This window comes from Giraffa tippelskirchi, chromosome 5, assembly GCF_054371585.1.
Source record: "Giraffa tippelskirchi isolate mGirTip1 chromosome 5, T2T-mGirTip1v1.2.pri, whole genome shotgun sequence".
In the NCBI taxonomy this organism is placed as follows: domain Eukaryota; kingdom Metazoa; phylum Chordata; class Mammalia; order Artiodactyla; family Giraffidae; genus Giraffa; species Giraffa tippelskirchi.
This window is the reverse complement of record NC_137279.1, coordinates 75051457-75056321: the sequence shown is the minus strand read 5'-3', so window position 1 is coordinate 75056321 and position 4865 is coordinate 75051457.

The following is a 4865-nucleotide window of genomic DNA, read 5'->3' as shown; positions in this document are numbered from 1 at the left end:
TTTCCCATTTTCTTGGCTCTATGTGGTGGTTTTGTTGCCGTGGCAATGCAGCAACCTGAAGGCTGTGAGTGTGTGTGTGTGTGTGTGGAATGTTTGGGAGGTACTGCTGGATACAGGGGTGGGGTTCTAATTGGTCTGATGGTGCTAGGGTCAACAGGACTGTGATTGGCTGGCTCTGTTTATGTGCCCACCCTGTCCTAGAACCCTCTAGGGATGCAGCTGTTACCCCATCTGAAGTCTGGAGTGGTCATGTAGTATGTATGTGTGTGTGCGTGCATGTGTGTACACATGCACAAGTACAAATGTGCCTGTACATTTGGCACAAACAGTGAAGACAGGATGTGATGTTTGGTGCGGTGATAGAGTGGAAACTCCCAGGCCTTCTACTAGAATCATAATGGAATCAGGTAAATGATATTTTTCTCCTACTCATCCCCACTCTCCACAGATCACTGGAAAACATTTGGCCTGGGTTTATTTAGAGGAGGAGTAGCAATTGGCTGAGTCCTGCCACATCCTGCTTTTCCAACCGACTGGTACAGCCTAAGGAACAAGGCCACAGGGGTTCAGTCTGTGGGCTCAGATCTCTGCTGCCACTCTCCTTCCTCCCTGTCAAGGACATACATGCCCTTCGGGAGAGTTTCTCTCTGTTCTTACTTAGTTTCTCAATTCTCTTGTCTTTACTTGTCTCCTAGAACCCTAAGAAGGGCGCTTTGGCCAAACACTAATTATCTACACACATGCAGATCTTCTTACAGTTAACTAAGCACTTCTACATTCATGCTCTCATAGAATCCTCCTGAGAGGCAAGCACTCACTTTATTCCCATTTTGCAGAGGAGGAAAACTGAGGCCCAGATAAAGGAAATGACTCCTGCACCTTAGGGGCAGGGTCAGGTCAGGGCCCGCCAAGGGTTTCTGCAGTGCTTTGGGAGACTGTGTCTGCCTGGGTGCGGGTGGGGTCAGAAAGGAGAGCCTGCAGCAGTGGTGCAGGAAGGGGGTTTCTCTGCTGGCAGAGCTCTCCCTGTCTGGATGTTGCGCCTCCCAGGAGAAAGTGAGGCAGGCTTGAACTTTGGTTTTTCAGAAGCTGCCCACACAGTCTGTGAGGGAGAGCTGTTTCCAGCTTCCACATTCGGCCCTCAGGGCGCAGGGATGCCTGTCCTACCTGCAGAGCAGTGGCTTGTCGCTGGCAGCAGGGAGGAGGGACTGAATGGAGCAAGGAGGGGGCTGGGCTGCCCCTGGCCCCCACTGTCATGCTGCTTAGCCTCCCAGCCTGTCATGTTGGGGCCGCCAGAGCCTCCCAGGAAAGCCACAGACCCTTTAGGTTGGCAGAGCAGAGGGGTCTGCAGAAGAGGGGCACTGGGGGCTGGGGTGCCAGGGGAAACCCCCAGCTGAGTCTTGTCTGACTCTCTGCAAGGAGACAGTTATTGGGCTGTGGAGAAGGGAAGAAAGCATTGATTGGGCGCAGGCTTACATCTCACAACAGCCCCACGAGAGAGGGACCATTCCCATCTTCATGTTATAGACGGGCAAGCCAGAGACGTGAGTAACTGCCCAAGGTCATGTCTATGTGGCTTTACAGCCCGAGGTCTTACTTGATGGGGTGGTAGGGTGGGAGTCCCTCCTTAGTGGAGGACCCAGGCAGTGCAGCTTCTACTAAGCTCGGCTTGTTGAGAGATGGATGGAAAGAAAACTGGCACAGGAGAAGGGTGGGGGCATCAGAGGATTTGGAGGCAACTTTCCAAAGAACAGAGAAAGGGAGCAGAAAAATCAGGATGAGCCACACACACACACACACAGGCTCTTTACCCAGCTAGCAAACTCCACCCACAGCTCACAGTCACTCTCACCTGGCTTCCCCTCCCACCTGTCCATACAGGGGGCTTCCCTGGGGCTGCCAAGGCTCCATCTGCCATTCAGACTCCATAGAGACACCCATCTACAGCCCATTCCCCCCACCCAACTCCAAGGAGTAAGGCTTTGCTGTCAAAACTGAAGATTTCAAAGATTCTGAAACGCAATCCCATGTCAGAGGGTGGGAGTGGTGGGACAGTCTCTGAGGAGGTAGCAGACTCTCCATCATTTCAGCTGTCCCCTCTCCTTTGTGAAGGTATCCCTGACTCTCCTGGGCCCCAGCCCGTATCACCTTGCTGTGCAACTCTTCCTCTGCACATCTCTTTCCCCCTGGACGCTGACCTGCATGAGAAAGGGGACTGAGATTTAAATCCCAAGGATCCACTACAGACCTTGGCACATAGCAGATGCTCAATAAAAGTTTATTGACTGGACAAAGGTAATTACATCTACTATATACTGAGTTCCTGTTACAAGCCAAACTCTGTGCCTTGGCATACATTATCTTTAATATGTACCACAACCACACACATTAATTTTAGTATCTTTACTTACAGATTGCAAAACTCAGCTCAGAAAGTTTAAGTCACTTGCCCAAGGGTACACAGGAGGTTCTGGGAGTCAAGGTGTCCCTAAGAAGCTCCGAGCTTGGCTTTTCACACCAGTGATTCCAACCTGGACACTCTCTGATCCCTTATCTTCTAGGCACAAAGCTCCGTGACCCTGTCTCCTGTCTCTCCTCTCTGTTGCTACTCCTCATGACGTCTCACCAGACTCGGCCTCCAAACTGGGGTTCTCATCTCCCAGTCCGACCCCACCATCAGTACCCCACTTGACTACCAGAGGGCTTATCCTAAATCACAGACCAAGTGATTCCTCTTTCCTCTGAAATGTTCTAGGTTGCCTCCTTTTGTCAGGAGAGGACCCTGGCTCATTAGCTCTGGTGTATGTAGAAGGCTCTTCAGAACCCAGCACCTGCTCCCTTTATGAAGTCACCTCCAGCCCCACTCTAAGTGCTGGCCTCACAGAGCTGTGTGGCCAGATTCTCCACCTTTGCACCTTGCACTTGATATTATCCCTGCTGGAAGAACACAAAAGCCCTTCCTCCCCTCCACTGTCCTCTCATCCCCTAACCCTCAGCTCAAGTAGCAGAACAACCCCTCCAGGCGGCCACAGCTCTGACCTTGGCCCTCTAGCCCAGGAACTGGTCACTTACTGCCCCACAGGAAACTGAGCTCCCTGAGGGGAGGGACTGCATTTCATTCATCTTTTGCGCCCAGAGAATCGGCTGTTGTTTGTACAGAAGAGATGTTTAGTAAAGTTTTGTTGAAATCTCTTAACTACATATACTCCCCTGGTTCCTTTAGCCTCATTCTCTCTAATCCTCTAAAACACTGATCTTTAGCATAGCTCCTGCCCTGCCACTGCATGGACTCCTCCCTGCATGCCTGTATTCTATCACAGAGGTGGATTATGGAGCCAGGCAGGTTGCTGCTGCTTCTGAAAGCCTGGAGTCTCCGGATCCATCGCTCTTTGCACCCCTTCAACACTCAGCAGATTTATTCTTATAGAGCACATGGGCCCAGGAAATCTGCATGCCTTGGCAGAGAAGACAGACCGAGCAAAGAGTTGAGAGGCCCTTTGCCAGGTCCCTGTCCTGATGGGCCCGGTGTCTCTCTTCTCCCTCCCAAGTCCAAGCCTTGTGGAGTCGCGAGAGATCTTGTGCTGCAGACTGGATGCAGGCTGATGTCGGAGGGCAGATCTCAGGCCCATGTCTTCCAGAAAGAAATTTTCCCTATTCTCAACCACTCAGTCTTTCTAGGGAAAGCCTAGGACTAAAAGAGTGGCAGTCACTTTCGATCAATCATCAGAGAGCATTCAGCAGAAACACATCCCCACTGTGGACTATCCCTCCTCAAGAGTCCTCTGCCAGGACCCACAGACTGCAGAGACCACGTCCACTGGCAGGGCAGAGGCCACAGACCTCCCTGACTTGGTGACCATCTCCTTTCCTCACAGCCTTCAGGAGGAAGTACGCTGGAAGGGGGCCAGATTGGGCACTTGATCCCATCCTAGTTTTTCTTTGATCCCTGAAGTCTGATGGGGCAGGGATGGTGGTGGCCACTGACCTAGGTCCTCATCGTGGTTTGCCACTAACTCCTTGTGAGACTTTGTGCCAATCCAATATCCTTTCTGGGCGTCAGTTTCCCCTTCTCTAAAATGAAAGTTGGCCTAGCACGAGGTATTCTGTAAGCCTTCTTGGGTGATCCTCAGTTGGCTCTCAGGGTTTTATTCCAAAAGGAGAAACTGAATTACTCCTGGGAGTAGGAAGTGGGAGAGATGATTATCTTTACTTACCTGTGTGCAAGTGTGTTAGTCGCTAAGTAGAATCCAACTCTTTGCGACCCTATAGACTGTAGCCCATCACTCCTCTGTCTATGGGATTTCTCAGGCAAGAATACTGGAGTGGGTAGCCATTCCCTTCTCCAGGTGATCTTCCTGACTCAGAGCTTGAATCTGGGTTTCCTGCATCGCAGGCAGAGTCTTTATCGCCTGAGCCACCAGGGAAGCCCTTACTTACCTGAAGGTAAGTGACAAGTCCCATTGGACAGAGGGACAGCCCTGCCAGGACTGCTGCTGTCAAGAACTCTAAAGGCAAAAATGACCAACGGGACCCGGCTGCGCACATTAGCTCCTGGGGTGCCAGGTGCTGGGACCCAGCATCAGACCCAGAAGGTTGGGAGAGCTTCACTAAGAGGTGGACACTCAGCAAATCTTCCCCCTTTCCCCGGTGCCCTGGCCCCAGTCCTGGGTGCTCCAAGTCCGGAGACTTCATCCCCCGGTCAGGGCGCTCAGGGCAGCCCCAGAGGGCTGGCGCAGGCCAGGCAGAGGAACGAAACCGGAAGAGGTGCTTGGACCCTGGCTCCCAGACGGGAGAGAGGGGTGGGCACCCGGGCAGAGCAAGCCCCAGGGATTGGCAGCGGCTGTGGGCAGGGCGGGCGGGCCGGGGGC